This window comes from Mixophyes fleayi, chromosome 2 (genome assembly GCF_038048845.1).
Source record: "Mixophyes fleayi isolate aMixFle1 chromosome 2, aMixFle1.hap1, whole genome shotgun sequence".
Lineage (NCBI taxonomy): Eukaryota > Metazoa > Chordata > Amphibia > Anura > Limnodynastidae > Mixophyes > Mixophyes fleayi.
In genome coordinates this window covers 65,137,960-65,150,738 of record NC_134403.1, presented here as the reverse complement: position 1 = coordinate 65,150,738, position 12,779 = coordinate 65,137,960, and positions in this window count along the sequence as shown.

Here is a 12,779-nt window from a genome sequence, read left to right as displayed (position 1 = left end):
ACAGTATATGGAGAACAGAGGCGGACCTAGCGAGCTGTGGGCCCAGGTGCAGGTCGGCAGGAATAAGGGAACCAGGGCCCCCGATCCTCTGCATCTCCCATGCAGCAGGCCACAATTATCTACCTGGGCCCCGCTGAACTGCACCTGCTGCACCAATGGTAGTTCCGCCACTGATGGAGACTACTTTTCTTACACTTCACTGCATTTTACATGAAGAGTTTACAATGTTGAAACAACTGTCTTCATGCAATGTCTATCCCCACCTTTTCATTCCTTGGATACATGCTATTTTTCCTGTCCACCATATATACCTTGTAATTTATTATCTTTTTCTGCAATAAACTGCTTTTCAAATGATATATGTATTACTCATTTTGCTATAAATGCTGTGAAGATACCAGGTTTATGGCCCAAATCTACCCACTTCACACTGGCTCACCACTCATGGATGCCTTACTATGCCAGGGAAGCCTACCCAGTACCTTAGAAGGTTCCTAGAGTCACTCAGGCAATTGCTGTTAGAAAGTAAAACAATACATTTAATGTAATACAAACAATCACTAGAATATTATATACACACAGTAAATAAATTCCAGTCAGGTTTACCACATCATCTGTCCCTTACCCCATTAGCTTAAGGAGTTACAGTCGCCTGGCTGTCCTGACTTGAAGACCAATGGTTCTGAAGATGTATTCCACTGGTCAAGAACCGAAACTCAAAACCAGCCACTTTGCAGCTTCCAGCCATAAATCCTCAGAATGAATATTTCCTCCCCCCTGGAGTGGCTCATTAAATCTAGGGTCACATTTCCACAAAGATTTCCCCTCCCTGGTTAAACCCCTGGCTCTCTCCCTCTTAAACATTGGTGGATGCTGGATCAGGGGGATGGAGGAGGAGTGAAGATGTGCTGTGCTTTCACCTGGGCACCCCTGCTGGGAACCAGATAAATGTCTGTACTAGTCATGTGGAGGACAATGGATACTAATTGGCCTCCCCACCTCCAAAGATAGGATAGCAGTAAGTCACTTCTGAAATTAACCCCTTACACTACTTTGTGATGTCACAAGTTTCCCACCTCTAGAGAAAGGAGGGGGAGAATGAATGCAGCTCCAGCTCCCTCACCTTTATCCTGGACACCATCTAATCCTTACCCATAACCTGGCTTTAATTTGAGAACAATGCATAACAGCATCACTGAATTAACAACAAACACATTTTTACAGTGGGTAGCATGGAAGGAAAGAAGTTATATAGGCATGACTACAATGTTCACTTGTAATTAGACACCACAGTTGTACTCTGTTGAGCTGGGGAACAAATACAGGGCTATAAAAAAAACACGTTATAGTCCAAATTTTGTGAGAAAGAGTGAAAGGCTGGTTATGGCGTTATCAAACTTGTTTCGTCACAAATGTTTATATCTTTTTTATATTTGTTACTTGTGGCCTGAACTTGAAAAATCAAAAGAAACCATAGCAGGATGCATAAAACCAGAGATAATAGTATATAAATAAAAAAAAAATGTATTGTCTCAATAAATATAATACATAGGCCTCATAAATTAGCAAATTGGTAATTAAAACCAAACATTTAAAAAACACTGGATTAAAAGCTGTATAAATTGAATCACAAATGATGTTTAAAAACATACTAAATTGATGAGTATGTTCTTGTAACTCTAGTAAATATATAGTAGTTCATATAAAGATATAACTACAATAAAATACCTCCAAGATATCCAGCATACTGGCCCATAACTTGAAAGATATATAGCAATCAAAGTGATGAAATGTCACTAGCAAAGGAAAAAAATTAGATAACTCTATCTTTGTATAAAGTCTGGGTTCAACAGATGAAACACGTCAGTCATTCTAAACTGGGATTGCTGTTTCATTTATCTGATATTGGACTCATTTTATATTTACACTGGTACTAGTTTTGTCCCTTACCATTTATGTGCCCTAATTTATTTAATATGAACTTGCTAGCAATGCTGAAATCAATCTCTACAGTTTTTTGCATGTTAAGACCTTGTTTCACCTTTGCTATTATTAATGTCACTGATGGCGAGGAAACATACTGCTGTGCTTCTGGGTAATGTTCTATCTTGCAACTTATGGGCCAATTTTCTGGATACCTTGGAGGGATTTTATTGTGATTACAACTGTATATATGAACTACTATATATTTACTAGAGTTACACGGACATACTCTTTAATTTAGCCCCTTCATCATTTGTGATTCCATTTATACAGCTTTTAGTCCCAGTGTTTTTTTAAATGTTTGTTTGCAATTATTAATTTACCAATTTATGATGTATATGTATTATATTTATTGAGACAATAAAAATATATTTTTTATATAATATTATCTCTTATTTTTTGTATCCTGCCATGGTTTCTTTTGATTTTTCAATTTATTGCCAAACCTATGTATCACTATCCAGCGCTGCTTTTTTTTTTTTGATGTGTGGTTGTTTTCGATTAGGGGCTAGCAATTGGTCCTGCTTTACAGCTGCGATTTGTGTTTATTTGGTGTGGTGCAGACCAGTGTGGGATTCCTTTCTCTATATTTGTTACTTGGTTAAATCTTTGCATGCACAGATTTAGCTCAGCTAGGCCCCTATCAGTATGCATTACACACATTCAAATGGCTTTGCTAAGGTGTACAGTGTAAGTAAACGTGATTTATTGTACAATCATCACTTTTACTTTTAAACATAGTGCAATGTGCACTGTGTTAACTTGAGATTAATGGTTAGCTTTGAGGTTATTCCGACAATTTGAATTTTACATTTCCAAGTCGAGTAATTGACTTGGAATTTCGCTTCTTGTATCTGAGAGTGAAGCAAAACATCAATTTCATGTGACATCAGAATCTCATGAGCTTTTGGCTCTGTTTATATACAGTATATCATAGATATTGGGGAATAAATATTGTGATAAAACCCTGATATATTAATTTATTATATATTATATATTATTATATTAATTTATTATTATAATATTTATTATATATATTAATTTATATTAATCTCATCTCGCTCCCCTTAGATCTGTACTTAACGCCGCTCCTAGGCTTATTTTCCTCTCTCGCCGTTCCACCTCTGTATCCCCACTCTACCAAGCCCTTCACTGGCTTCCCTTCCCCTACAGAATCCTTTTCAAGCTCCTCACTCTGACTTACAAGGCCCTCGCCAACTCCACTGCTCCCTACATCTCTAACCTTATCTCTATTCACACTCCCTCCCGCTCACTGCGATCGTCCAACGATCGTCGCCTCTCTTCCCCTCTGATTACCTCCTCCTGGTTAGGGCGACAATACTGGAAGGTTCCAGGATGTGGGGAGGTTCGGCAGCAGGAGCGTCATCCGATTCATTGAAGGACCGGGAAAGAGCATCTGTCCTAGAATTTTGAGCACCAGAGCGAAAGGTAAGTTTAAAATCGAATCGGGCAAAGAACGAAGACCATCTAGCCTGGCGAGGGTTTAGACAGCGTGCTTCTCGGAGAAAGGTTAGATTTTTGTGGTCCGTAAAGACTGTCACCGGGTGTCTTGCCCCCTCAAGAAGGTGACGCCATTCCTCAAATGCAAGTTTAATGGCCAGTAATTCTTGATCGCCGATTCCATAGTTGCGTTCAGCAGAGGAGAATTTCTTAGAAAAGAACCCACAAGGCCGAAAAGTCCCCGAGAGGGATCTTTGTGAGAGGACAGCTCCTACTCCGACAGCAGATGCATCCACCTCTAGAAAAAACGGTCTCTCTTGATCCGGTTGGGATAGAACAGGAGCTGATAAAAAGGCCTCTTTCAGAGAGGAGAAAGCAGAAACGGCCTCCGGGGGCTTAACCTTTGGGTTAGCAGATCGTCTAGTGAGAGTCGTTATGGGTGCAATCAACGTAGAGAATTGATTAATGAATTGTCTATAATAGTTAGAAAATCCAATGAAGCGTTGAATAGCTTTCAAACTCTGAGGTTGAGGCCAATTGGTGATAGCGGAAACCTTCTCTGGGTCCATCTTCAAACCAGAACCTGAGACGATATACCCCAAGAATGGTATCTGAGGAACTTCAAAGCTACATTTCTCCAGCTTACAGAAGAGTCTGTTTTGCCGTAAACGAAGTAGGACCTCTGAGACGTGAGACCGATGAGTAATGATATCAGAAGAAAAGATTAATATGTCATCCAAGTAAACTACTACCGAGTTATAGAGGAGGTCCCTGAAGATTTCGTTGACAAACGATTGGAAAACAGCGGGAGCATTGCATAATCCAAAGGGCATGACGAGGTACTCGTAGTGTCCGTCGCGAGTACAAAAGGCAGTCTTCCACTCGTCACCCTCGCGTATCCGGATCAAATTGTAAGCACCCCGTAAATCAAGTTTAGAAAAGACCTTGGAACCACTAATTCGGTCAAACAGTTCGGAAATGAGGGGTAGCGGGTATCTGTTTTTGACAGTGATGGCATTAAGCTGTCGATAATCGATACAGGGACGTAAGGTACCGTCCTTCTTTTTCACAAAGAAAAAACCCGCCCCCTCAGGAGAGGTAGATCTTCTGATGAATCCACGTTGCAGGTTCTCTGCGATATACAGAGACATGGCCTGATCCTCAGGAAGAGAAAGAGGGTAGATTCTGCCCTTGGGAATGGGCCTCCCTGGTAGTAACTCAATAGGACAGTCCCAGGGACGGTGAGGAGGTAGAAGCTCAGAAGCTGCCTTGGAGAACACATCCGAAAACGATAAATAAGGAGCGGGAACCTCTAGAGGAGGAGAGTGCACCAGGAGGGTTGTGGAGGAAATGCATAACTTCTTGGGTCTGACCCAATTTAAACACTTTTTGTGGCATTGGGGACCCCAGGAACTGACCTGAGCTAAACTCCAATCGAATTGGGGTGCATGTAACCTAAGCCATGGCAGACCTAGGATGACTGAATTGATGGATTGGGGCAAAACCAAAAATTCGATCAGTTCAGAAAGCAGAACCCCTACCGTGAGCCGAAATGATGCAGTAACCTTGGAGATGGAGCCATTGGAGACACGGTTTCCATCCACAGCAGTTAAGAATAGTGGCTGAGGCAAGTCCAGAATCGGAATTTGGAGTTGATGCCAAGGTGGCAGAGATGAAATTTCCGGCAGCGCCGGAATCCACAAAGGCAGAGGTCAAAAAAGGGCCACTAGGAGAGTCCAACGTGATGGTCATTAGGAAGTCTGGATTGGAGGTGGAGAAGGGAGTGGAAAATCTTACTCCTAGGACGGCCTCCCTGTCACCGACTAGGATGGTGCGTTTCCCGGCCGTTTAGGACAGGACAGCAACCGATGTCCGGATTCTCCACAATAGAGACAGAGGTTCTGCCGGAGCCTTTTCTCCCTCTCCTCAGGAGATAGCCGGGAGCGCCCAATTTGCATGGGTTCGTCAGAGACAACTGGTGTAGGGTTCTGGAACCGAGGGGCTAAGCGAGGGAAAACACGTCTGGAGGAAGATCTCTCTCTTTCTTGAGTGCGTTCCCGAAAGCGGAGATCCACCCTATTGCATAAGGATATGAGAGAGTCCAGATCCGCTGGGAGCTCACGGGACACCAATTCATCCTTGATACGATCCGTAAGACCCTGCCAGAAGGTTGCCGTGAGTGCCTCATCGTTCCAGTTAAGCTCAGAAGCGAGGGTGCGGAACTGTACCGCGTATTGACCCACCGTCAGAGAGCCTTGTCGTAAGGAGAGAAGGCTGGAGGCTGCTGAAGATGCTCGGCCTGGCTCATCGAAGATCTTGCGAAAGGATGTGATGAAGGAGGAGGCATTTAGAAGAAGAGGATCATCTCGTTCCCACAGTGGCGAAGCCCAGGCCAGGGCTTGTCCAGACAGCAGTGACATGATGAAGGCCACCTTGGAACGCTCAGTAGAAAAGGCTCCTGCGTTGCATTCAAAGTGTATGGAGCACTGATTAAGAAATCCTCTGCATCTAGTAGGATCCCCATCGAATTTCTCTGGCGTGGGCAGCCGTAGCAAGGAGGACGCCCCAGGAGAGGGAGCGAGGACCGGAAAAATGGCTTGCGGGGGAGCGGCAACAGCAGATTGGGAGGCAGCTAGCGAAAACTGCATGGAATCCAGTCGGGTAGCTATACCCTGGATACACTGGAGAAGCCTAGCTTGCTCGGCGTCCTGTCGTTCAACCTTTTGGGCCAAATGCAGTAAGAGGTCCCGGGCTGAAGGTTCATTTTGGCCATCCGTGGTCATGGCCAGAGTATTCTGTCACAAGCAAAGTAATTGGATGGCCTTACCTGCTGGTATTAGCGCTGCTACGTAAGGAGGCGCGGAGTCTATCCACGCCCCAGGTTTTCACCAGGGAACCCCGCAAGGAGTTATGGGCTTAGCTGCTGAGACGTGTCGGTCGCGGTTCTCCCAGGTAGCCACCAGCGAGGTCACGTGAACAGTCCGAGGTCAAATCCGTGCAGGCAACGAGGTACAGAAGGATGAGGCAGGAGGGTAGTCAGGAAACCGAGAGTCAGAACCAGGATAAGGAACAGGAACCAGGGAGAATCCAAAGAATCGTCAAAACAGGCAAAGGTCAATCCGGAGGAGGCGGGCAGGAGATATATATATATATAACAGGGGAGCCTAGAGACAGGTAAGGAGACTAGATACTCTGGCACCCTAGTGATGCCAGAGTCTAGTTTAAATAGAGGCGCCACCCCTGTCATTGGTGGAGTGGAGCTCGGCGGTCAGCTGATCTGACCGCCGACAGGAACTGCTGGCAAGCGTCTCCGTTGCCTAGCAACGGGACGCGATGTTCGGGCGCATGCGCCTGGGCTCCTGTGGCCGGAAGTGACGTCCCGTTGCCTAGCAACGGGACGAGCGGGATCGAGAAGACGTCCGTCCCGGCACCAGGTAAGAGTGCGGGACGGCGTCTGACACCTGCCTGTACTCACTTTTCCCCTCCCTCCGTCTCTTTCATGCTGTGCCTGAGCCCCCAGAGTTATAGTGCTTACTGTTACTTGTACTGTGCTGTTTCACCTTGTACTGTGCCATTGTTTGTCCTTGTACGGCGCTACGGATACTTTGTGGCGCCCTATAAATAAAAATTAATAATAATAATAATAATAATAATAATAATAATTACGAAGTGATAAAACACTGATATATTAATTTAAATCTCATATAGATATTTTTAACTCAGGGGTGCTTCGTAAACCTAAGATTGACAAATTAGAACAACTGGAAAGAGAAAAGAGGTTTAAAGTATGATGCACTAATCACTTCGTATTCGCATTAATTATCCAGTAGTATGTCTAATTATTAAAACTTAACCTTTATTTTTAGGTTGATAAAATAAACAGCGAAATATGTAAACAGATTAAAATAGTGAAAGTGAAATATTGTATAAAACTGGCTATGCCTTGTATGTCTCTTATTCTTCAAACACTAGGGGTAGAATAAAGTGCAATAAATATTGCTAATAGATAAATAATAATGGAGAGCTTAATTCTTCTCAAATGTACAAAAAAAACCTTTATTCTTGTGTAGTTGCAGCTTCAGTCTTATAATCAGATTATTGAGCAGATTATACACAGATCCTTTTCATGTGGAATCGTATTTAATTGTATTGACACTGTGATTTAGAGCCACTTTGTAAATAGATACAAATCTCTCACTTGTTACAATTGCTCTGCTAGATTGTATCAAACATCATGAGGTCTGAGTCATCTGAGAGAGATGAGAAGTAAAAAGACGGCAGTTTATCTATTGTGCCTTAGGAGCTCAAAGTTTACTATCAAGGCTGTGCTTTGGCAGGGTTATTTATACATGCTTCTGTGTTATGTTTAACCCGTTTTGCATATTTTGTATATCCTCCCTGTAGAGTCCAGAGTCTTTTTCAATTGTTCTAATAAAATGCAATTAACAGCTTTAAACTAAGATCACTTTGAAAGAGAACAGGGATGAATAGATTCTCAATGAAGTAGAGGCTCTAGGCTAGTATAAGATTATAAATAAAATGTCGTTTTTATGTTGGTTTGTTCGGGTTAATTTGTAGATTTTATCTATATGCATTGTCCCCCACAGAACTAATCCGTTTGGATATTATGCCAACAAAACCACAGCAATAGAATTATACCCCATTCATACTGCACCAAAATCCCGGGTTTTTGCCGAGACGAGCTCAAACGACCTGGGTCTTGGTGCAGTATGAATGGTACAAGTCCAAAATCCCGGGTCTAAAAACCCCGGGTCTTCAACCCGGGATTTATCGAGGGGTAATTCCCGGGTCGGACCCGGGTTGCCTGCACTATGAATGGTGCAACCCGGGTTTTTCAACCCGGGTTGCACAGAAAACATGCTGTTTGGCTGTCTGCCTGTCTCTGGAGGATGATGTCATCATTGGAAGCCCGTGGAAGATTGCAGAAGCTTATTAGGAGAGATGGTGGATGGTGTACTCAACATCAAGCTGAAGCAGAGACGTTTTTTAGGGAGAAAATTGCTTTTATTATTTCACAAAAACAGTGTTTATTTACAGCAATTATGACACACTGGATGGAGGAAGAGGTGCGTGAGCTGCTGAATGTCAGAGGGGAGGAAGAAATTAGAAGGCAAGTGACTGGGACTGTGAAGGATGCCACAGTGTACTACAACATCGCCAAAATACTCACACAACGTGGCATAAAGAGGGCACAGCAACAAGTCCTGAACAAATTGAAGTCCCTGAAGAAGCAGTACACTAAAGTCCATGACCACAACAGGCGCAAAAGTGGTGCTGAAAGAATGGACTGGCCCTTTTATGACCAGTGCAATATGGTCTTGGGACATTCTCCTCTGACAAATCCAATTGCACTGTCATCTTCTAGCAATGTGGATGCGGCTATACCAACACCACCAGAGAGCACACAGACAAGCGAGGCCGCAACGATAATAATAGAAGATTCTATTGAAGACACCCCAGAACCGGAGTGCTCTGCCACAACAGATGACACCAACATTTCTTGGGAGGAATTGAATGATTCACAGCCATTCCCTGCTGCGCAAGTCGTTACAGATACTTCGCAAGAATGGCAGCCAGAACCAGTGCCGGTGTCAAAGTCTACGCCAGGTCCCAGTTTACGCTCCAACAGTAAGTATCTTTAATAATCTCACATAATAACCAACTATATATACATACATATATATCTACATAATTGAAAAAAAAAATGAACTGTATAAACAAAAGTGACAAAAACAGAGAACTATATCAACAGAAATACAAGCCAAATACCAATAAATATATCTACATAACTTTAAAAAAAAAAAAAAAATGTTTTAACATAACTGCCAAAAAAAGAGAAGTATATCAACATAAATGTAAACCAAATACCAATATATCTACATTAACTTAAAAAAAAAAAAAACCTATATCAGCAAAAAGCTGGAAAGACAAATATAATACACTCCAAAGTATTAAAACATTAACACGCATATGTTGCAGTGCAAAACTACTGGGCAAGAGGGAGGAGTCCTCAAGCACATATCAGCTTACAACAGCTTTTTTGTTCTGCCACATTATATATTCTAATGTATGTTTTACTGTGTTTTTTTCTACGTACAGTTTACAACGTTCCTAAAAATCGCAAAAAGGCCCAACAAAATGGAGCAAGCAACTAAAACAATGACAACTGTCATGATGGATCAACTGCGGGAGATGGACAGCACCATGAGGGAACACGAGAATACACAACTGCAGCGTTTCATGGACAATGAGCGGGAACTCCAGGACTCTTTCCTCATGCAAATCATGAACATGCAGGAACACGTGTTACGCGAAAATCGTGAGTGTATGATGGGATTCATGGACAGACTCCTCTCACGGGTGCAGGCACCTCCTTCAAGTCCTTATTATTATGACGGACATTATCCTATGTACCAGCGGGGGCAACCCATGTTAGGCAACAATAACCCTCCAAACCCGGTACAGAATACACAACATGCTCAACCTAAGGGTAACCCCAACATAGAATACCCACCAGGTTACCAAACCACTCCACAACCAGAAATGCCACAATATAGACAATTGTAATAATCATGTTTTATGGTCAAATGTTTCACAGTTAATTGTTATCATGTATGTTACGTGTGATCTGGAATCACACCGTTAGCTTCACATATAACGTGAAAAGCAAATTTGCACTTACTGTTTGGGCACATTTGTGTCTTCTGTTTACTACTTGTGTATATATTTTTTTTTTTTCTACATGCAAGTAAGCACTTTTATATTGTGTCATTTTATATTTTGTGAAGAGACATATGAGGAAATATGTACAAAACAAAATACAATATGTGAAATAAACATTTGTTTTTTACTTTTACATTTGTGTGGTACATTCAAACAAGTGAGGTCAAATTGGCAGTGAGGGTGGTCTTAATAAGTTCAGCAGAGGTATTGGTGCGCTCTCCTTCAAAAGTACTGGAGTCCACTGACAGCACTGGCATTTCAGATTCCTGCACATTCCACTCAGGTAGAAATTGCTCTTTTTGTATTTTGCAAATGTTATATAAAATACAGCAAGTAGCAACCACGTGGGGCACAAGCTTGGTGTCAATGTCAATGCGCTTCAATAGACAGCGCCAACGTCCTTTCAAGCGCCCAAAAGCATTTTCCACCACCATCCGAGCCGAGCTGAGGGTATGTGTAAACCGGGTCTGTTCCTGAGACAGGTGATGATGCTGAGTGAACCCCTTCATCAGCCAGCGCCTCAAAGGGTAAGCAGCATCCCCAATGATGTGTACCGGTATCTCCACACCATCAACAAACGTAGATTTCTGTAAATAAAAACATGCAGTTTCACGTCACCATGTTAAAAATATTGGTCAAATAACGCAGTACACTTGGTACTATATGGTGAAAATGCATTTTGCAAGTGGTACATCTATATATAAAAAGGGGCATTTAATACATACAATATTGATAGCAAACAATAGTATATAAGCTTCACTTACAAAAACATCATACAACATTACACCTCTATTTACCTCTCTAGGGAACAGCCAGCCATCTTGTCTTTCCTCAGCAATTTAGTAAAGGTCTGAATTTGCTAGAACTCTGGCGTCATGGGAACGTCCAGGCCAGCCGATGAAAACATCTGTGAAACTGACATAAAAAAATACATATAGCAATGTTTTACAATACGCATTACACATGGCACAGTCACATAAAAAAAAACATAACAAATGCTTACCAATAGTTGTGGTCAACCACAGCCTGCAGAATGATGGAATGCCAGCCTTTGCGGTTGTAGTAATCCGCATGGTTGTCTGTGGGGGCAATTATGGGGATGTGTGTCCCGTCTATGGCTCCAGCACACTGTGGAAACCCACGCTTCAGGAATCTTGCAATTGTATCATCCAGGCGCTGACCTTGCGGTAAGGAGATGAAGCGATGATACAGGGCTTCCAGCAATGCCGTGGTGACTTCATGCACTAGAGTGCACACCATGGATATCCCCACTCCAAACAAGCAGGAGATTGTCTGGTATTCTCCAGGGGTAGCATACCACCACAACACAATAGAAAGGCGCCTACATGGTGGAATAGGTTTTCCAAAGTTAGTGGCCTTCCTGGAAAGTGCTGGGGTAATAAGTTTCAGCACATAGTTAAATGTCCCACGTGACATTCTGAAGTGTTGCATTCACTGCTGTTCCTCAAACGCTTCCACAGTAGACCAGAAAGCTTCTCCGTGGCTACGCTCTCTGGCACGCATGGTTCGGTTTCTGGCAGCACTGAATCTCAAAATTGAGGCAATGCTGGCCCTGAGAAAAGCTCTCCTCCTGCGCATACACAGACACCGAGTTTTCTTCTGTTGTGCCATAAACTTCGCCTTCCTCCTCCTGAAATGGGACTGTGCAAGAGTGCACAGTGTCAGCAGCTGCAGCAAACTCTCATTTGCTGCATAAAACAGCAAAAACACACTAGTAAACATGAACTCTGGGCTACACAAAAGTAAATCGTCGGCCATGATGAAAAGTAATGTGGTAAACAATCACCACCCACTTTTGCATCATCTTTATGCGTCAACAAACCAGTCACCTTTCAATGACATCACCTTTTTTCAGCCAATGAAAACTGCTCCGGTGATGACTCTCACAAATTGCCAGGGCACAGACTTGTGCAGTATGAATGGGGTCAACCCGGGAAATTCCCGGGTCCAAGGTGCAGTATGAATGGTGTTTCTGAGCTGGGACGCTCAGAGCCCCGGCAAAAACCCGGCTTGAAAAACCCGGAATATTGCCAGGGCGCCAGTATGAAAGTGGTATAACTAGCACATATTTTATGTGTCCTCGTTATGAAGCTCTCGATCTTAACAATTATTGTAGTAAATAATTTTATTAGCTTTAAGCTAGAATCACTGTGTTATCCCCAACGGGACTGACCCGCTTAAATGTTAACAGAGCCACAGCAATGACTAGCAGATATTCTATTAGAGGATTACTCCGTATAAATTATCTTTAAAGGATCTGATCTTATATCTAAGCTGCAGCTGCTACTGAATCTATTGAGACATTTCCCTAGGCATAGTCAGTGAAACCAACGCGCGTTTCGCTGATATGCTTGTTCATGGCAAACCCATTACTCTGTATGAGCGGGGTTTTTAAACTCTGGTTAGCCAATAGGTGATTGCTAAATGCAATCTCTCTTGATTGGTTATTGATCCACTATAGTGCTACTATTTGTCTATATCTTTTGTAATGATCGTGTGTCATCTTAAGATTTCATCTTCCGTTTAATATATACTGGGGATTCTACGATTTAATATGTGATTTTTGTACA